Source organism: Talpa occidentalis, unplaced genomic scaffold, assembly GCF_014898055.3.
Source record: "Talpa occidentalis isolate TD23 unplaced genomic scaffold, MPIMG_talOcc4v2.1 talOcc4.5, whole genome shotgun sequence".
Taxonomy (NCBI): Eukaryota; Metazoa; Chordata; class Mammalia; order Eulipotyphla; family Talpidae; genus Talpa; species Talpa occidentalis.
Genome location: NW_023604861.1, coordinates 45,789,236 through 45,811,218, shown reverse-complemented (window position 1 = coordinate 45,811,218; position 21,983 = coordinate 45,789,236). Strand labels below are relative to the sequence as shown.

Sequence of the window (21,983 nt, the reverse complement as noted above, 5' to 3'; positions counted from 1 at the left end):
CAAGGTTTAATTTATGAATTAGGTATAATAAGAGATTAGCATCAATAGCTAACAATAAAATAAAACAATAAGGACAAGCTGTCATAAGTTACGTATATATAGTCCTTCTCTCAAACTATCTTATTGGATGTAATATTTTCAGGCCACCGTTGACCACAGGGAAACAAAACTGTGAAAAGTAAAACCAGGGATAAGAAGGGATGACTGCACTCCAGATTCCTCATATTGTTGGTATCACACAATACTTATCTCTCTGTGACTGACTCATTTCACTGGGCATGATGTCTTCCAGCTTATCCATGTAGTGGCACGTAGCAGAATTTCCTTCTTTTTAAAGGTTGCCTAATATTCCATTGTGTGGATAGGCCACATATTGTTTATCCATTTATCCTCCGTGGACATTTTGCCTCTACCTTTTGACTGTGGCGAACAGTGCTACAATGATCATGGATATACAACTACCCAGCATCCAAACTTTTAAACCATGGGAACCCTCAACTTCTGCCAGGGTGGTGAACTTGATAAGTTTGTACACTGGTGTGGAAGGAAGTCAGGGGTAATAGGATGCTTGATGTAACACCGATCCTGGGTGGTAAGTCCAAGGCAAGGATGTCTGGTTGAAGGTGGGAGAGGCAGGGATAGTGGCCAGCTCGTGGCTGTCCACTGCCATCCACAAAAAGGAACATGCCTCAATCTCCTTGCAGTCTTACCCAGCTTAGCCTTCAACTGGGATTCTCAAGCTGGGGTCTTTGTTCCTTTAACTAGGGTGAGTCTAGGTCCACTTTTCCTGGGACAGCCCAGTATAATGCAGCCCTCCTCCCACTGTCATCTTATTGCCTACCTTTGACCTCCCCTCTGCAGCCACTCCTCGGCAGGTCCCCTTCTGTCCAAGCAGAATTTGGACTCACCCCAGTTCTATGCATCACGCAGCCATACTCAGAAACCCTGGAAGTTGCCAAACCTCAGAGGCCTTACCTGTAAAGCAGGGATGATGACCATACTCACATGACGTGCTTTTCATGATCACCCAATGGACAATACTACAAGAAAACGTGGCTATTTTTTAATGACTCTAGATGAGTGATGGGAGAGTGGAGAAGCAGGAAATGCCAATCTTCAGGGCAAAAACCAGACTTCACACAGAATATTTTGTGGACAGGAAAAGTGCATGAAATTCCCAAGTTATTGATTTGGAGCACTGATAAGCAAAAATGAGAGTGTTATCCCCAAACAAAAATGACAATGGCTAACAATTGTTGAGTGTCTAAATGTCCTATTTGGCATAGTCTCTTATACTGCTCACAGCAATACGGTGAGAACTGTGGTTTTGTCACCTTAACTTTATAGACAAAAAAACCGAGGGACAGAGTCTGAGGGTCAAGGCCACTTGAGTAGCAAGGCGGGAGCCAGTCAGGGCATTGGGGCAGCTGACAGAGAGTCTGTCCTCTGGACCACCTTGCTTCCTGGCCCTTGACTTTCAGGAAGTGCTGGGGCAGCTTCCCATCCTCAGGGAAGCTGTGTGCCTGTCTGCAGGGCGACCACCCCCAACTCCTCTTTGCTTCCTACTGAGGTGCGGATCTGTGGTCTGGAGACAGCAGCAGATGGAAAATGATGCATGTAATGGGGTTTCCTGAAAGACCAGTAGGGCTGAATTCTTCATGAAAGTCCAATTCTGGTAACTTATTCCAGAAACATCTGGGGACTCTTCAGATCGAAAACTAACATGGCTGACTAAATAAAGGGGCCCCTGTCTTACAGGATGCTCTGTTCAATTCTGCTACTTTGACTGGTCGAATCACTACTGGCCAGTGTTGATTACCAGCATTTGCAGCCATCTTAGGTGCTGCCAGCTGCATGTCCTTGGTCCCCAGTTGCAGCTGAGATCCATCTCTATTTCTCCTATGAGCTGAGGCTTCTTCACCCCAGTGACAGGAACGCTGAAGCCCACCAGAGCCCATCTGCCCATGAAGCCCACCTACTGGGTGCTGCTCCAGTCACTTTTAAGGGCACCCAGAAGCACAGAAGCTGATCATGTGAATAGGTGCCTCCGGGACCCATCTTTTAGCACGACTGCCTGGACCACTATTATCCAGGTGCTCAGGGCTAGGGCAGGTGCTTTCAAGGTCAGTCAAGGTGGCTGCTATGCCCGGGACAGAAAAATTGGATGGAAAAGACACAGAGGACACACAGATTGGGGCCATGTGTAAGGATTTATTTTATGGTCAGCAGATTTGGAGAATAAAGATACGAGCTGAGCTTTCCAACAGGTGGGTGCTTAGGAGGCCAATACAAGGGAAAAGCTTTCCCAGTTTGGGAATCTGGGGAGAAAGGCTTCTTTTCAAGGGGTTCACTTAGTCTGGGGGAGAAGGCTGTCAACCTGGCCCCCTGAGTGTCTTCTTTCTATTTAATTGGTCACTGGTTTGCTGGGGAAGAAGCAATGAAAGACCTGGATATTTTTTCACCAGTCAATTCCATGATCCTTTGGCTGTCTTGCCTTTTATCACCCTGAATGCAAGACACTAGATAAAGATACTTCTCTGGAATGCAGTTTTGCTCCTGGCTCTCTTTTTGGCTCAAGTGTGCTGTTAATCTTTCCTTTAGCACCTGTGACACCTCATTCTTTCTTTCCTTCATCTGTTCACCTTTCAAGAGATACTTGTAGTGTATTTCCTCCTCCATTAGTATGTGAACAAACAGCATTCCCTGCCAGCAGCATATTAGTGTCCCCCAAAGAGTTTGCAGTCATACTCACTGTACTTCCAGCTTTATTTCAGGATTTGTTGAAGATCCCTGGCTTAAGTGATTAATTCATTTGACACTTGCCTAGGAAAGTCACCTAAGAAAATTCCAGAAAAAGTCAACTGAGAAAATTCCAAAAAGAGTGGAGGGATTGGTAGACTTGGTCTACTTCTGCTAAAACAGAGACAGCTCAATTACCCCAGAAAATAAACCAGAAGTTAAAATAAATATTCCAAAGTTATATTTTATGATGTGCCACTAAAATGCTACTCCTTCTTCTCTATTCTAAACTCAACTCTAGAATATTAGTTTACTTTGTGGCATCAAATGACTTTATTTCTCCCTGACTGAAATTTTATTGTCATTCCAGCCAGCTCCAATCCGCTGTTCTGCAGGCTCCTCGGAGCCCCCATCAGAGCAGAGAATTTTGAGCAGGGAGGGGAGGTGGTTTCTGAACATGGGTAAGACTCCAAACAAATTCTGCTAATCTCAGGGTTCCGTGAAACTCTTTGCTCAGAAATTTTATGGCCAGTGGGAATTGATGGTTTGTGTTTGCTCTTCAAATAAAGGAACCTTGGAGGGAGAGAAGGGCATTTGCTACAGAGCTGCTGACTTTTGAAATCTTGAGCCTCCTTCCTTATCAGCCTGTTTATTACAGGTTTCATAAATGTTTTATGAGGGGATGGTGAGGCACTGCTGACTAGGGGTGGTGGCAGCTGTCTCTAACTTTCCATACTGTTGACAAGATCAAAGGACAGATTTACCACCTGATAAGATGGGAGGATAAGATAGGGTGGAATCCTGAAGTGACTTCTTGCCTCCACGCACATGGGCAAACAAAGTGGGCTTGATCTGGTGCCTTTTTCTTCCCTCACCTGGACTTCTTTGTCTCTTGCGGAACCAAGTGCATCTCCCTAGCAATTTCTAAGTCTGAAAGCCACCTATTTTTAGAATTGGCTAAAAAATAAAAAAAATTTAAAGATTGAGAGATATCTGAGCACTTCAAATCCCACTCTGTGAGACATGTGACACTGCCTTAAAACCACGTCCATGGGACAAAGAAGAAAATTGTGTGCATGAAAATAATTTATGGTCAAATAAATCATCCAGAACATTTATATTTCAGGTAGAGAAATTGTATTGATTTTATTTCTACCCATTGTTGACATTTTTACTACAATTGCCTTGACAATCTTTGAGAATGTTCTTTTAATCTGTCTCATTATTATTGGAAATTGGATACTTCCTTTTATCAATAGAAAGCTCTTTTTTTTGTTTTTTTTTTTTTAGAGAAAGAGAAAATTATATTTTCCTGAGTCTCAAGTAGTTTCCCTGATGTTCTGGAAATAGCTATGATACAGCCTTTCTCTGTAACTGGCCTGGCCATTCTACTCCTTGCTGTCCTGTTGGTGTTGGCCCAGATGGATGGATCCCGGGGTCTCTGTCTATTTGGGGACTGAGTCTATGACTATCAGCAATATTCTGGCAATGGTAATGCACACCCAGGTAATCAAGACAGCTGCCAGAGTTTGTCTTCAGCAAAATATGAAGGGGTTATTTTATAATCCACATTTGAGAAAAGTTGTAAAGAAAACCCCAAGGAAGCATGTGAAGATAGCTTTGCTTTGATTTTGCATTTCTGCATCTTTAAGCTCCTTTGTCCCCATTCTGAGTTTTCCATTACCCTGATTTCTCCTATTTTTCACTGTTGGGGTGCCCTCCCTCATCCCCGTGTTCCTGCCTTCCTGAGCAAAGCAGGATCTCATCTCCATTTATCTCTATTTCAAATATACCTCTTGTGTGTCCTGAAGCCTCTTAGAAAGCAAGTTGATAAACTACTCTTCATTAAGGTGAGAATGTCAGATAAGGTTGTAATTTGTTTTAACTATTCCTGTCTCTCAATTTGCAATTTTGCAGATTACTGAATGGTAGTGACAGTATTTATGCCCCAGGGATCCTGCTGTGTGTCCCCCAACCTTGCACGTGAATCCGGCTCATTGTTGTATGAAATGTGGGGGTCTTCTGAGCCGCCTCTTTGGCTTCATGTTGGGTAGTGGCACAGGCACAGTGTTCGTACACCGAGAGCCCAGACTGAAAAACAGGCTCCGGGCACAGGACTAGGGCTCCATCTTCACATCTGCATTTGGGAGGATGAAACCCACCCCTGTTCTGTAGATGCTTCTCAAGGCTGGTGTGGAATTATCACAGGGACCAGAGGACTAGTCTTGGATTGAATCAGGTCTGAAAAGAGAGAGGAAAAGATGCCTGGAAAAACATTTTAGAGAAAAAAAGGAGAGATGATCTTTAAAGCCTTTTGTGAAGTTCAGAAGCAGCAACGTATATCTGGGGTGGGGGTGAGGAGGTGAGACTTAATTCACTATTGCGGCATAGCTCTTCTCCACTCCCTCCTTTGAAATTAAGCCCAAAGGTGCAACAACTGGAACCCAGCTCCTCTGCCCACAGTCAATACATCAAAAAGGCCTCCAAAGGCAGCGCTAGGCAGATCTCTCCTTGGGAACAGGGGAAGGATGGTATATAAAAGAAGTTTAGATCTGTTTAAAATGCAGATTCCTGATGAGCAGCAAGCTAAGGAATCTGCATTTGAACTGGAATCCCCAGATGACTCTGCTGAAGGTTGTACCCCAACCTTGAAAAGGCTGACATGGGGCAGTGATCAGGCCCTGAGATAGAGGAGGGAGACATCATCTAGACTTCTCTGTGCCTGTCATGCACAATATGGTCTTGGGCAAGTCATTGCGCCTTGATGGGCTATAAGATCCTGAAGACCCCAATATCAGTTTCAAAATTTGGGGAGTCTAGGTTAGTATTTGTTTACCAGGTCTGTTCAGATCTTGGGAGCCAGCATTGTGAAAAGCGTCGTATCTTTTGTCTTTGGTTGGAAGGAGAAAGGCTGTAGGCCCTACCCCGTGACTTCCCATGCCAGCCAGACCCCGTGTTCCCTCAGCTCACAATACAACTGGCCACACTGACTGTACAGCCCATCTGCACGCAGCACTATGTGGCAAGGGCATGGCCACTGGACTTAGAGCACCTCTGTCCTTTACGAGCCACATGACTTCGAACAAGTCACTTAGTCTTTCCTTGCCTCTACTTCTGTATCAATTAAATGGGGAGGGTGATAATAGTACCACCCTCTTAGGTCTAAAGAAGTTGATGTAACAGGTAAGTGATGGGTGTGGTTTTTATTGTTGTAGTTTCTAGGCAATTGAACAGTTTACAAAGAGCTTCCACACATATTATATGTTTATATGATTTTCTTCATGAAGACTCAGGAAGGGCAAGAAATTCCACCATGCAGATTAAAAAACTGTGACTCTAAGAAGTTTCAAGACTCATGGTGCTAATTTCTTCAGATTTCAATCAGGGGCTATCTCTGATTGACAAGGATAATGTTTTATTTGTGGAAGCTGGAGTCTCCTGTTTTGCAGGGATCAGGCTTTGTGATTGTAAAAGTGTTTTGCACCCAGAGGAGTGTGTTTTGGGAGTGTTTTTAAGAGACGTCTTGGTGCTTGGGGCTATCCTCAGCAGGCTGGTAGATGGGACTGTGGGGGTGAGGGACATCTCCCTCTCTCTATCACACTGTCCCTGAGTCCCTAGCCACCATTTTCTATTCAGATTACGAGGCAAGTAGGACAAGGAAGTAGATGCGCTAGAGGTTGGGCCGGGGGATGTGGGGGGGACAGTCTGGAGTACAAATTCCAAGACAGACTGTCTACACCAGGAAACTCGGGTCTAGCGTCTGGAACCTAAGCTTCAGGAACTGAGCCTCAGCCTGGGCCCCAGCGATCAAAGCTGAGTGGGGGCTTGGGGCAGAGACTGCCTTGACAAAGGGCTACCTTCTGTTAGAGACAAAGGTACCAGCACCTGTGGCTTGAGGCAGCACACCCAAATCAGAGGTAGTCACTGAGCCCTTCTCTGGGGGCTTCCGAGTGTAACAGGATCCTGAGGAGTTTTAGGGACGGAGAGGTAGGCACTGGCTGTCTCTCCATTTCATTTAGAAGGAGCAAACCCCCCTGCTGAGTGCCCCCCACCTCCCTGTCCCACAGGGAGTCTCTAAAAACAGTCTCTAAAAACAGTTGTCCTGGGGACAACTTAGTGGCCTTAGCTCCAATTAAATCAGGTCAGGAAGCATCAGAGGTGTTCTCAATAGAGGCCCGCCACTCTAAGGGTGTCAGGCCGGACAGCAAAAGGAGAGAAACTGAAGGCAGTGCTTCCTTCCAGGCAAGTTGGTTTCAGCAGCCCATTGACCCCCAGACCCTTCCTGGGGACAGCTGGCCAGAGGCCCTTTCCAGGGGCCTGGTGTCTGTGCTGCTCCTTCCTCTTCTCCCCTGAAGAGTGCAGAGGCAAAGGCCTCTGGAAACCCATCTCCTTGCAGGAGGCCCACCAGGCGGCAGGTGTGTGCTGAGCAGCAAGGGCTGTTGGCAAACAGTTCCCTTTGGAAGACGGTGCCAGAGCCCTCCTCGGCCCCTCTGAGGGAGCAGAGGCTGCCCTCCCTCAACTCCTGAGGCCCCTGAGTTTTACATGGAGGATTAATGTTTGGGTTTGGGGCTGAGTGGAGGTGTTGAAGAAAGTGAAGAAGGCAATTTTTATTATCTGTGGAATTGTTTCCGAAACATTATCAACTCAGATTATTGGCCACAAATTTTCATCTGGAATCAGAGTAATAGGCTTTTACAGTGCAGTAAAAAGTGTATTAGCTGGTTCTGGGTTTGTCTCCACTCTCATTTACTCCACTGGTTTATCAATATTGCCATGATTTGACACTTGTGAACAGAGGAAGATTGTAAAGTGTCCATAGATCCTGTAAACCGTACTAAATAGAGATTAGTGCTACTACTAAGTTTAAACCCTAGTAAACGATAATTAAATTGATGGATGTGGCTGTAAATCTCCCTTTTATCAAGTGCTTGCTCCGTGCGGGCGGTCTGTAGCTTATTATTTTACAGCATCATTAATGCGCTGACAGAATCAGCACCATCGGTGGATGCTGCTGCCTGCTGAGTGAGGAGAAGGTAAAAGCCATAAGATTTGCTCCAAACCTGTGCGGGCTCTCCCCTCCCTGCCCTCCTTGGCCACAGCACATGGCTGAGATGTATGTCTCCATTCTGGGACTGCCTCCAAGTGACACACAGCCCTGGATTTCAAGGGCTGTTAATCCAGGTACAGAGAGGTTTATGTACAGTTAAACCAGCGTTGCTTCTTCAGCCCATGGCCCATGGTCCTCAGCAATCCATGGCACATCCTGGTTGTCTTTAAAAGCCGCATCTGGTGTTCTTGAATACCACCCTTTTCTAGAAGCTCATAGAAAGCTCTGCTTTCTGGGCTTCCCCAGTGGTGCAGCAGGTTGAGCACAACGCTGTGAAGCTGTCCGCAGCCTCCGCAGCACGGGTTCAATTCCCGGCCGGCCAGGGAGAAACCCACATGGTGAGGCAGACCTCTCCTGTCTCACCCGCTGCTCCCTTCAGCAGTGCTTCCGGTCTGTCTGCCTGTTCTGCTCCCCACTCTGTCTCTGGTGAATCCTCTCACCCTCCCTTGACTCTGGTCTGTACCCCAGCTCTTGTATAAATAAAAATAAATCTTAAAAAAAAAAAAAAAGAAAGCAAGCTCTGCTTTCTATACAAAACTGTCACATGTACAAATAACATTGCTTCCAGGGAAAATAAAACTGCCAAAATATGATTCAATGACACAACTGAAATGCAAGTATATAATTTATAGGTAACACACTAAAGTGTATCTGAGTAACTCAGTCCTAGCAAGAAGGTCCACTTCACGGGACAGGTCAGTGGAAGCCTTTCCTGCCTTTTGACAGGGTGGTGGAGGTGGCATAAGGACCAAGTGGAGTGGGTTGGCACTGGGGCAGTGGAGCCCAGAGCCCATCCCTCTCTGAGAATGCATCTCTGGGGCTGCCATGCTAAATAGAAATAACTAGTAGGGTGTCCCCCCCAACCTAGCCCACATATTCCATGCTGATCTGATCCTCAGTCTTTGACAAAAGACAAGAGAGACACCACCTGGGCAAAGCCTGTGGGCTTGGGGTCTGTGCAGGTCATGACACACTACTCAAATACTGAGCCCCTGTATTGACAAAAGCTGGCTCATCCTTCCAGTCCCTTCTTTTGGAGCCCTGGCAGGATGTGATCTCGCTACTTGTCTCCAATCCCTTTTCCTTTCATGGCGCTGTTGCTCACCAGGGGTGAGGTCAGTCTTTGACCTTACTTGGTCTGATAAGGTCTGACCGTGGGGTTCCTGATACCACCCCAAATTAGGTGATGGCTTTTTAAGGTGTAGCCCAATTTGGCCTAATGAAGGGATTTACTTCAACACTTTTCAAATCTCTCTTGACCAGCAGCACCTTGTTATTTATGGAACAGGGAGTCAATGCCCTTCTGAGTACCTGCTCCTGACCTTGGAGTGACCCTCCAATGGAGTGTGCAGGTAAATGGGCTCAGGGCCCTCTCGCTGGCCTGGCTGACAAGGCCAAGTTCTCAGGCTCCTGGGTGAGCCTCGATCTTTGACTGGCCTTGACTACGAAACTGGAACCTGGAGAACAAGGAAATAGAAGAGTCATCTGGGAAAGACTGGATCTGACCACAGCAGATAACTGGATTTTTTTCACTTTTTATTGCCTAGAGCTAAGTGATGTGTACCTTGGTTGGAATTAGCAGGCTGAAAGTTCAGGAGATAAGCAGCTTCTCTTGGCTGAGTGATCAGCAGGTCCTGCAGCGGGGGCTTATTTGGGAGGCTCTGATAGGCCTGTCACCTTTTGAACTTTCAGACTGGATGGGTGGCATGGGCCCCATTCCCCTTTGGCTGTTTCACAATCTCCAGCAGAGAGGAGATGCCAGACCCCATCACCTGTCACAGGGCCCCACCTCAGTGTGATTTTTGTTCCTGATTCTAATGGGCTGGGCCACAGAGGCTGGCAGCAAAAATGTAGGATCCTATTGTTGGCCTTGCAACTGCAAGTTTCCAGAGCCCTCCTAGGCCCCAGGGCCTGCCTGCAGGGCCCAAGGCTGGCCTGCCTCAGAACCCAAACTGGGGCTAATAGCAACTGCTTAACTCCTGCCTCTCAGTTAGGACAAAGTCATTTTGAGCATTGGCAATGAATTGCATGTTTAAAAATGCTGTTTCCTGGGGGCCCTCCCAGGGCTGCCAATCAAGGGTATTTCTATACTCATGTGAGACTTGATGCCTGACCCTGTAGTGTGGAAACCAAGAGTCCTAGTCTCAAATCACACTTATTTACTGAGACTGATGAAGGTAAGAGAACGTTACCTTGTAACAGATGATTAGAGTTGACAAAAGCAGGTGAATGAATCACCTCCCTGCCCTCCTCTGCTCTGGATATAAGCAAAAGGCAGTGTCAGTCTGTAGAAATAAACACACATGAAGCAAGAAGCACCAGTTCACAAAGGCTGGGGATAGGAAGGAGCGCCTTGTACTGACTCCTGGACTAGAAACAAGCTGAAGTCTAGAGAAAAAGAATCAGGTGCCATTAGCACAAAAAAGTCTGTTTTCAATTGTTCCAATGAAAAGCTTTTCTCTGGTTCTGAATGCACTGTCTTATCAACTCATCCTATAAATGTTTATTAAATACCTACATGTCAAGCACTCACCGGGGCCCCAGGATGTAAATGAGTAAGACCTAGTCCTTGCCCTCCTGAAGGTCCCAGGAGAGGGGAAGAGACAGACCAGGGACCACCGCCTGCTGAAGGAGTGGACGCAGAAGCAAGGGCCCTACACAGCCTGTGTCTTTCAATCCTGCTGTGGAGCATGTGCGTGCGTGTGCACGTGTGTGTGAGTGTGTGTGTGAGTGTGTGTCTACTAGAATGTCCCAGTGTGGGCAGCAAGGACTTACAAATCCATCAGATAAGCTGCAGACCTGGTTGTCCCTCTGAATCCCAGCTCCTGCCCTGAAAGTTCTCACCTGGAAAATGACAATTTTGAAGAATTTAGCATCTGACAACCTTTTTTTTTTCCCTCTCAATGGATGATTTTCAGCTAACTGAAGACATGCTACATTTGATCTTCTGTTCCTTGGAAGTGTTCACTTTGATTCTTTTCGGAGTAGGGAGAGGGAAGAAAGAAAGAACAAAGGGAAAAAGCGAAAGGACAACAAGAAACCCCCAAGTTATACCCCAGTAAAGCTCTTAAACCCCAGGACAGAGGCGGACAGAGGCGGACAGCGCAGGGCTCTCCGCGCTTAAGCTAATAAAGCCGACTATCTGGAAGAGTAAACACCAGAATGTTTTGCCAACTATTAGATTTTTACTACTCTCCAATAAAGTGAGCATGTTATTCATTTCAAATAATATTCCATTCATTGTTTCCTAAAGATTAGCAATTGAAAGAGATGTAAACAATTTTCACTCTTTAAATTAAGTATAATAGGCTTTTATAGCACAGTATAAAGATATCGGAGGGAAAGGCTGCAATCCAACAGCTCCACTTTTCTTTTTATCTATCAATAACAGCCCCAATTTGACACTTGTGAGCAGAGGAAGCTTGTAAAGAGCCCGCAGACCCCATAAAGCTGGTAACACTTGGATTAGTCTTACAGCTCACTTTAGGCACAGTAAAGTGATAATTTAATTAACTAATGGGGCTGTAAGCACAAGGTTTATCTATTTAGTTCTCTTCTCCTTTGCCTCCTAGTAATTCTAGTGTCTGGTGTTTACATATTAGTAATAGCCCGGGCCTGAGTGTCCCTTGGTCTCAGGTTGGCTTCTGTTTGGGGTGAAGTTGTGATATTTCTGTTTCCAGAGAAAATGATGATGGTTTATCAGAGCTAGTTTTGAACAGTATCACAGAGGCTATAACCACTCCTTGGGTGTTTAAGACATTGTCCACGCACATTTTAATAATGAGAGGCTCACTGGCGGGGGTGACTGTGTGAGAGTGTATGTGGGGGTGTGTACACATGGGTTTCACCTCTGACTGGGTTGCAGGAAGGCAGGTCCGGAACCAGCCTAGAGACCAGTGAGGGCCAGTGGGGGGCTTGGACCCCTTCTTCTGGCTTCCAGGAGAGCTTTCGTAGCCCTGGTCACCCTTTGCATTGTTAGTTATTTCTTTGAGCTTGTCCACTTGCTCCACTGTCCTGCAGGCCAGACAGTGAGGGCAGCTCTGTCCAGAGGGGGAACTCAGGGAAAGAAGGGAAAAGATTTTTCACAGTTCTGGATTCCTTGCATCAGGATAACTATGATCCTAGCATAGGCCCAACCTCTATTCTTCAGGTCCCAGAAGGTCACTGGGCTTGGAGGGGTCTTTCCTGGTTTTGAGGTTTAGAGACCAAGAGGGTGAAGGTCTGTAGGTGTATACAGAGCCTGCCTGGTGAGTGGCTCATTTACAGACCACAGTCCCAACAGAAGCTTTCACCACTGAAAGCACTATCCAGATTTGAATTTTGATGTCTCCTGCACTCATTCAGAGCAGCTCTTGGCCTCCCAAGACCTTGCTTTGGTGCCTCCCCAGCTCCCCCACTGCTTTCCCTTCTCTGCTTCATTCTGGGGGTGGCAACCACATTTGAGGACCTTTCAATGCTCACTGCATCAGAATTTCTACAAGAGTTTTTGTAAGATACCTAGACTTGGGCTCTATCTCGATATTTGGATTTCAGCTGGTCTGGGCAATTTATGTTTTTTAAAAATGTTTTTGAACATTTCTAAAAGCAAACTTTAAAAAATTGTGATAAAAGATACATAACCTAAAATTTTCATTTTAACTATTGTTAAGTGTATAGTTCTGCAGCATTTAAGGACACTCATGATGTTGTATAACTATCACCACCATCCACCTCTTGAATTCTTCTCATCTTGCACAGTTGAAACTGACCCACTAAAAAACTCCCTCTTTCCCCTCTTTGAAACTTTGTCAGCCACCTTTCTATCTCTGTCTCTATGCATCTGACTACTCTGGCACATCATATAAATGGGAATCATACAGTATTTGTTTTTTTGTGTGACTAGTTTATTTCCCTTAGCATGTCTTCAAGGTTCACCCATGTTATAGCATGTGTCGGAATTTCCTTCCCTTTTAAAGGCTGAATAATATGCTATTGTATGTAAACACACATATTTTTTATCCAGGCATTTGTTGATAGAGATTTGGGTTGTTTCTACTTCTTGGCTATTGCGAATAATGTTGCTGTGAAAATGGGTGTACAAATATCTCTTTAAATTCTGCTTTTAATTTTTGTGTGGATAGACCTAGAATTGGAATTGCTGTATCATATGAAAATTCTATATTTAACTTAGAAGGGACTGCCAGACTGTCCATGGCAGTTGCACCGTTTTATATTTCCACCAGCAATGTACAAGGATTCCAATTTCTCCACATTTTTCACTAACACATGTTGGGTTGTTTGATAATAACTGCACTAATGGGTGGGTCTCACTGTAGTTTTGATTTATATTGGGATTTTCCAGTGAGTTCCTGGAGTTGAGAATCAAAGGTGAATAAATGCCTGTCATTTGTTGAGCATGGATTATGGGCTAGGCACAGTTTTAAGGTCACATTTACTCTTAGCAACACTCAGGAGGTAGAAATCATTCTCATTCCTACAAGTAAGAAAATTAAGCCACAGAAGTGAAAATCACTCAGTTAGTAGGAGGGCGGGGCTAGAATTTAAGTGCAGATCTGAGGGGCCTACAGCCCTCAACTCTTGGCTAAATGAGCTCATTAGGGACCCCTTCATTTTAATTACAGAACAATCTGCAAAAAAAAAATAAAAAAAATCTTTACTTTCATTTTTGAAAGGAATGTGTTTTCCATACGACGTTTATAGTAAGGAGGTTTAATCAAGAAATGTTTAATTCTAAATAATTACAGTTTCCCCCTTTTGACTAATAGTTTTGGTGATTATTTTATGCTAATTTATTCAAATAAATTAACCTTATTTTCAGAGTCAGAAAACTAAAATTCAATTCGTCTAATCCTCCATTTCTTAAGAGGCTATATAATAGGGCATATGTTAGAATTTGTGTGTGACAATACTGCCATCGTGTGGAAATTGAGAGTGACTGTTTATATCTAAAATATCAATTCTAAAACTAGGATTAAGAATTTCTGTACAATATACACCATGGAATATTACTCAGCATTCAAAAAAGATAAGCACATGCAATTTGCAGCAACAAGGATGGCGCTGGAAGGGATCATGCTCAGCGAAATAAGCCAAAAAGAAAAAGAAAAATACCGGATGGTCTCACTCATAGCAGGAATCTAGAAAACTTAAATAAGGGACCAGGAAAATGAATAACTATAAGAAAGTGAAAATCAGAATCAACAAAAAACTATGAAACAGAGACTTTTGGGGGGGTGGGGGGCGGGAGGGGAGGGATTGGGATCAGAAAGGGGGGGGTTGCAATTGTATGGGGAATATAAAAATAAAATTTATTATTTAAAAAAAAAAAGAATTTCTGTGCAAATGACTGTCTAGATCCTTTTTTTTTTGTCAAGGAGAGGGGACAAATCCTGCTATATTAACAAAGAAATCCACACTGTTTGGGTCAAAAGTTAGAATCCTGATCCTGAGTGACAGAAACAATGGCAGACATGGTCCTTGTTCCCTTTACCACTCCCAGAATCTATTGCCCAGAGGGGAAACCATGAGGCATTGGCATGAGGAATAATTGCCCCTGAGGTGAGAGAGTGAACCCTAATTGTGAACCCCCCTGAATTATTGAATAGAAAGTCTAGCATGGGCAGGAAACTTCTCCCTACTCCTCCCCTTCCTACCCCATCTTCCTTCTCCTCCACCTCCTTCTCCATAATGACTTTATCGAGATATAATTTAGATACTGCATAACCCATATATTTAAAGTGTTTAACTAGTGGTTTTTAGTATAGTCATAGCAGTGCATGTGGACACCTCTTTAGATGTACATTTGCCATCACACCACACCCACCACCACTGGGCCCCACTAGAGTTCCCTGGGTCCCCTCCAGCTGTGCTCTCCACCACACCCCTCCCCATCTGGTAGCCCCAGTTCTGTAGTCAGATTTTTCATGGTTTGCTTTTGACTGTTCCTTTGTTTTATTTCTTTATATTCCACGGGTGAATGAAATCCCAGATATTGATAAAGTTGCTCTGTCACTCTCCAATGTGTCTAAACTCTCATTCTCCGCACCCCCTGGGCCCCAACAGAGTGCTGCAATATCTCCCTGGACTTCTGCAAAGGCGCTCTTGTCCATGGGTATCTGCCCAAGTCAGTGCTCTCCAAGTTTTCCAAGACCAGGGTTGAGAGGAGCTGAAGCGAATGTTTAGGCTCCTGTGGGTTCCACAGCTTATAGTGAGGTCTGCCTGCCTATTGCCTGATTCACATCATGAGACTCCTTCTGGGACTCTGGCCCTGGATTCTGAAACTATAGGGACACTTTTGTTCATGTATGGTTGTCAGACTTTAGCTGTTAAACGTGGGCAAAAAGAAGGGCTGTGTTATGCTGACATCACTCATTTTATTTTCTATTTAGGTCAATCCTTTTTGAGGTGTGTGCATATGTATACAGTGAGCAATAGGGGTCCAAATAAAAGGATTTTTCTTTCTAGATAGACATCAATCTTTCAACCTAACAGTATTCGAGCATGTCAGAAACAGCTACTAATATACCTGCATCACAATTTAACTCAAGTTCCTTCTTTGACCAAAAATGATTTCCATAAAATATTATCAAATATTTTTCTAAAAACCATAATGATATCTGTATTTCATCTCATTACTAGTCTAGTAACTTGATAGGTGCTCTCAAGAAAGGAAACTCCCCCCCCCCGCCCCCAAACACACACACACACACACACACACACACACACTTCCTTTCTGTCTTTTGTAGTCCCCAAAAGCTGAAAAGCTGAACTAGATTCAGCTGAAGGTCAGTTCATTCTATTTTCCAAATTAATCAGAATGCACAGTGATCTGTGTTTGGTGCTAGATGTGTTTCAAGATTGGGTCTGTTTGGATTCTTCAGTGACTAGCACTTGTGACTTTTGAAAGATAGAAACCCCCTGTCCTATTCACACTCCAGTACCCCATACAGAGTGTTACAGTAGCAATACTCCTTTTATTTTTGCTGTGTGAATGAGTAAAAAGCACATTTTAAGCATGAGGGGACAGATGATGGGATGATTGGAGCCAGGTGGAGTCAGGAGTAGGGTATGGTGAGAGAGGAAGGCAGGGACCTTGCCAGTCTTGTTTACCACTATATCTTCTGTGCTTGATGGTACCTGCAGTAGAAGATAAACAATAAATATTATTTCCATAAATTAATGGATTCAAGAAACTGTGCAGGGAAGATAGAGTCAAAAAGAATAGCAAAGCATAAATATTCTTTTTTTTTTTTTTTAGAGGCATGTTTTTTGTTTTTTTTTTTTAATTTTTTTATTATATTTGTTTGTTTTGTTTATACATGCACTGGGTACAGTCAGAAGCACGGGAGGGTGAGAGAATTCACCAGAGCCAGAGCGGGGAGCAGAGCAGGCAGAAGGACTGAAGTACACTGCTGAGGGGAGCAGCGGGTGGCAGGAGAGGTCTGCGCGCCATGTGGGACCCTCCTCCGGTGGCTGGTGAGCAGCCGGGGATCGAACCGGCGCCGCAGAGGCCGCGGGCAGCTTCGCAACCCAGCGCTCAACCGCTGCGCCACCGGGGAGGCCCCAAAGCATAAATATTCTTAAAAGGTGAAAGAAACAAAAAATCTGCAATGTCAATAGCTCTCCATCATGGCTCATAAAAAAATATGCTCAAGGACCTGTCTATAGAGCTTTAATTCTGCAGAAAATGTGCAGTGGAATAATCAAGGCCCATGATCAGTGTTTTCTCCTAGTCATAGACATTTTCTTTCGTTTCTTCCTCTTTTCCCCCAAGGCCCCCCATGGGGACTTGGACCAAGGACCCCCATGGTCCTTGCTTCTTGGTTCCACTGTCCTGGGCCTCCCTCTGGCATATTTCAGATTCTTATGAGCCTGCCAAGCAGAGGACACACCAAAACCAAATTATATAGAGGGAATGCCTTCTGGGAGAAAAAGGGCATTTGATTTCAAAATCCTCAAGAGATCAAATGTCCAAAACCAAGTCTGTCCCCTACATCAAATGTCTTGGCTAAGACATTCCTTTGTGTCACCAATACACTCTTATAATTCTCTCTTATAATCTTTGAATGACTGTACCTAGGGACTTAGGGACAAGGTTTCTTTGCCAAATCTAAAATGGTGGCAGAGGAAGTGAGTCCTCAAAGTGGAATTAGAGGGGTGGAAGGGAACCCAGAAGAGTGGAGAATCAAAGAAGAGTTTTAAATGAACAAACAAAGCAAAATCTTACATTATGAAAACAAAATGGTGGTTACCAGAGGGAGGAAAAGAGTTGGGGGATGGGTAAACTGGGTAAAGAGGGGCTGTTTGTCTGTTTGTCTGTGGGTGGAAACTAGACTTTTAGTGGAGACAATAATGTAGTCTACATTGAAGTAAATTTTTAATGTCGTGCTCCTGAACCTTGTATAATGTAAGTCAATGTTATTTCTATTTTTTTTTTCAAGTCAACTGGTGTACAACCTGGTATCTTTCTCCACAGACTAATACAGAATTAAGCCACTACATACAGCCCTCTCTTCCTTGACTTCTTGTCTCACTACACTGTTTCTTCCCATATGACTGAATGCCCTAACTCTGATTTTAACTGGCTGGAGGTGGTCTCTGGCTGGAATTGGCTTGCTCACTCCTCATTGAAAGGAGGGTATCAGGGAGCTTCCGGTTCTCTGTGGTTGTAAAAGCTGGTTTTAGGCGGCAAGAGCTCACAGGCCAATTTGTTCCCTTTGCTTTGAACTTCTTTGCAGTCCACTCACTAGACTGAAGCTGAAATTTGCTCCCATAAATGCAGAAAATAAAGCCCTCCCTCCATTTCCATGATGAACACACAGTTTAGCTTGGGGATAATTTCCAGGCGGTCTACTTTGGTGATAATCTTGAAGACATACTTTGTTTTCTGAGGTTTCCCATAACACCCACCTAGGAGGGGCATTTGGGGTTTGTGACTGAAACAACAACGCCGTGAAGATCAGCCTTCCTGATTCATCCATGACTGCATGTCTGGCTTGAGCCCAGGGTAGGAACCGGATGTAATATTCTCACAGTTCATGTGGAGGGAGCAAAATATTGTCTCTGCTACTCTGGTTTAATGTCAAAGAGCTGCAGCTCCCATCTGTGCCTCGCAGAGAGGCCTGTGGATTTCTTTTTCTTCTCTTTTCTCTTTCAGGCTGTGAGGTTCTTTAGAACCAAGGCCTGGCATTGCAGCTGGTCCCCATGGACTTGTGGGCTGCTGGGGGCAAGCTGTGCTTCAGGAAGCTTCTCACAGAAGCTTCAGCCCACGGGGCTCCTAAGTGCTTAACATCCAACTCTTGCTCTTGCTGGATAAAGCACTGTAGGCCACAGTTTCCATTCTTGGACTGCTGCAGGTGCTCTCTGAGGACAGCTCTTCCAGTTGTCGTGCCCTCTGTGCCTCCCTTTCCTTCAGCATCCCTGACCACCAGAGCCCCTCTGATCTGAGCCTGTGGTGGAAAGGTTCTTAGTGCCAGAGGTGGCCTGGCACACAAAGTCGACAGACTTCAATAACAGTGTTTTAAAAGAAGAGTTTTAAGGGGGTAGGAAGAATGCACAGGACCAAATGCAGCAAGGACATAAGAAAAATGAGTACTAAATAATGGGAAATATGAGAGTCTGGGGTCTTTATGAAAGCTCCCCCACGAAGCTGAAGGTGGAATAAGACAGCAGGAGGTTAAGAGTGAATGGAGATGAGAAGGAGAAAACCTTACATATTTCAAAGGCAGAGGGTAAGTGAATTGGTCAGGTTTTTACACTGCTGGCCTCTGTGGCTACCATTTGCGGCCTTGATTGTGCTAATGCAGAAGGCACTTGGGATACGGATGCCTGATGGTGGAAACTTGGCACATGGTGTGGGCGTGCATAGGGGACACACCTGGGCCTAGGAGGCTGCAGCTGTAAGGGTGGTGTCACACAGAGATGGGTGCAGCAGGGGATGGAGGAGGTGGAGAACAGCTATTAGAGGAAGAAATCTGGAGAGAACGTCAGTGAAAGCCCAGAGGAAAGAGCATGTTCTCTAGGGGCCCAAGTTACTGTCTCCCTGCTGGCTTGTTTCCCCGGCATACTATTAAAAAACCTGTAGGGATGATGCCAAGGGCTCCAAGCGTCTCTTTTAAGCTGCCTGAACCAACGGTGAACCTACCCGGCCAGGGATCGTTGCAAAACAAAATAGTGGAGTGCAAGGACATTTGATGAGCATAAGCAGAAGGGAGTAGGGCAGAGGTTCAGATGAGTGCTCCTAAGTCAGGAATAGTGGCTGAGAAGGGGTGAGGAAGCAGAACCCTGATGGGCTGAGCTGGCTGAGTCCATTGCACTGCACCAGTTTGGTGGGGGGATGGTTTGGGGGGCTGCCTGAGAGCAGATGTTTGCATGGGCGGGCCCATGGTATGACCAGTGCTGCAGTGTGCCCAACATGCTCATTGGCTGGGTCTCCCGGTGCCAGGGTGGCTCCTACTTAGAATAATTAGGTGTCCTATGTGCAGGTACTGATGCCTACAAGGGTAATGCAGGACAGAGTTTCTGAATGGTAACTGTTTCTTGATCTTGCAGACAAAGTGTCGGGTAAGTGAAAATTGTCAGGATTTTCTGCCCTCCCACCATTAGCATTAATGATGGATCCCTGAGGTCCTACATGCGTGCCTGATGGTGGGCACCTGGAGCAGGGTGTGGGCATGCGTGGGTGGCCGTGGCCGTACCTGAGTTGAGAGGCTGGGCTTATAAGGGCAGTGTTATGGGGACTCCAGGAGAACAGTAGCAGCAGGTAGCAGCAGCAGAACTGTAGCATGGTAGCAGCAGCAGCAAGGTAGCAGAGACACAGAGACAGCAGAGAACAGAGCCCGCGACAGAACGCCAGAGAGCCCGGGAAGAGTGAAGATTCGTCTGGGGCTGGGAGGCCTGCCAGCCTCCCGGGCCTCCCAGGGCCCCCTGCCTGCCGTGGACCTGGTTGCCACACTACAAACCATGTATAAAGCTCAATAAAAGCTTGAAAAAGCCACCGAGAGCTCCAAGACTCACCTTTACCCGTCTACCCAGATCATAGAGAACCTGCTTTGTGCCTTGCTGGCACTACACAGGCCTTCTTCCAGAACTCTCTATCTGTGTATTGACCCACAACTGTGCAATGACTCAAAACATGGTGGAAGTTTACTTCTGAGTCAAGAAGTCCCACTCTGGGAAGCTCAGCGCTGGTAACACCGTGTATCTAGTGCCCCCTCCTGGTGCTTCTGGGTGCAGCATTCCTCGTTGCCGAGCCCACCTTCGGACTGTTTCTGTGGGCTGCTTGCAGTCTGCTGGCCCCCGAGATTTAGCAACTCCAGCTGCGGTGAGTTGAGTCCTGCCTGCTGCTTGCCATTTCATGAGTTTGGAATGGTTCATTGGAGGGAGCATTCTCATGGCGGTGAGGGGCTATCTCAGTGTGGTTAATCTGCATTTCTCTTTTATAAGTGAGCGGAACAATTTTTCTTATGTCTCCAGGCCGCCTGAATGTCTTCTCGGAGAAGTGTCTAATGAGGTCCTTCACCTATTTTTTTAATCTGAGTCATTTGTTTCTTTGCTCTTGGACTGTGGTAGTGCCTGGTGAATTTTGGAGCATAACCCCTTGTCAGATGTATTGTATGGCATGCTAAACAGTGACCTCTGGAAGAACTGGGGGCAGAGGTGGAAACTAACCAGCCTGCACAGCCTCAGGCACTCTTGCATCGTTTTTTTTTTTAAGATTTATTTATTTATGCATACAAGAGCTGGGGTACAGGCCAGAGGTGTGTGTTGGGGGGTGGTGGTGAGAGGATTCACCAGAGACAGAGTGGGGAGCAGAACAGGCAGATGTACTGAAATACACTGCTGAGGGGAGCAGCCGGAAAGTCAGGAGAGGTCTGCTGCGCCATGTGGGTTGCTCCCTGGCTGACCAGGGATCAAACTCGTGCTGCAGAGGCCATGGACATCTTCATAGGCTGCATCTCAACCCCTTGTGCCACCAGGGAGGCCACCCCTGCATTGCTGACCTCCCAACCTCACATTCCCCCTGCATGTCCATAGCCTCTGACTGACTCTTTTCCGGTCTATCTCTGCCTTCTCTGACCAGCAGGAAACCAGGACTGCGTTCCCCTGTGCTGTGGGCATGAACCATCAGCAGAATGTCCCATATGTGTCTGTCCTTTTTGCACTTGGGCCTCTGGCTGCAGGGAAACCCCCATCTCTGGCTATGTTCCTGGGCTCCTGACATAGCTGCCTCCCATGGGCTTATGGGAATTCCTGCTCTGTTTTGTAATTCTCCCTGGGAGGAGAACATGAATGAGCGAGTCAGCCAGAGATACAGAGATCTAGCATCACAATTGCAACTTCACTGACAACATTGCTGCCCGGGCCCATCCTGACATGTACAGACCCTGTTCTCAAAGCCCATGGGCGAATGGTGGCTGCCTAGGCTTTGATTTTTCAATCAATCTCTCAATTTTAGCAGGTTTTATGCCAGAGAAGAGGCATTTAGTCATTTTTATGTTCCTTTAAATGCAGAAGTCTGAGTGACTTTGTAAGCTCATAATGACATACTGGGTATAATATGTGGAGTGGTCATTACGTTTCAGGCATTTATTTTTGATGGCTAAGGTGACCCGTTAAAGTGGGTGTCACAGTTGCTCTCATTTTATGGACAAGGATTCCAAGGCCCTGAATGAAGGGCCTGCAGGGAAGTGTGGCCTGGAGCCTGCTGTGTGGTCTCCAGGGTCACATGGCTCTTCTTCACTTGCTGGGGCAAGTGCATGGCCCTCTCTTTTCTGCCCCAGCCTGCAAGGCCAGAGGATGCCCCTTCCACCAGCACCCCTAGGTCTGAGGTACGGGGCTCTTGGAAGGGCAGGTTGGGCATTTCAGGAGAGGAAGTTCTGAGCTGCCCTTCCTCCCTCCTGGAATCCGGCTCCTCCCCCCGCTAATGCTGCTTCTCATCCATCATTTCAACAGAATTCTAGTTATTATAATAGTTGTCATATTGTAATGACTGTTTGGGAAGATGTGACTAATGTTTATCACATTTTTTTCCCTTTTTACCTTGTTGACCTTCATATTAGCCACAGTTACTCACCACAGGCAGTGCGACCCCTCTCTCTCTGCCCATGTCCTCACCCCAGATTTCCCTCGGACAATC

At 45.8% G+C, this 21,983-nt stretch overlaps 1 pseudogene; it reads right to left on the bottom strand.

Moving 5' to 3' along the window:
* Positions 1-17,422: 17,422 nt before the first annotated feature.
* Positions 17,423-21,248, bottom strand: LOC119258516 (ribonuclease P protein subunit p29-like; annotated as a pseudogene).
* Positions 21,249-21,983: the final 735 nt, after the last annotated feature.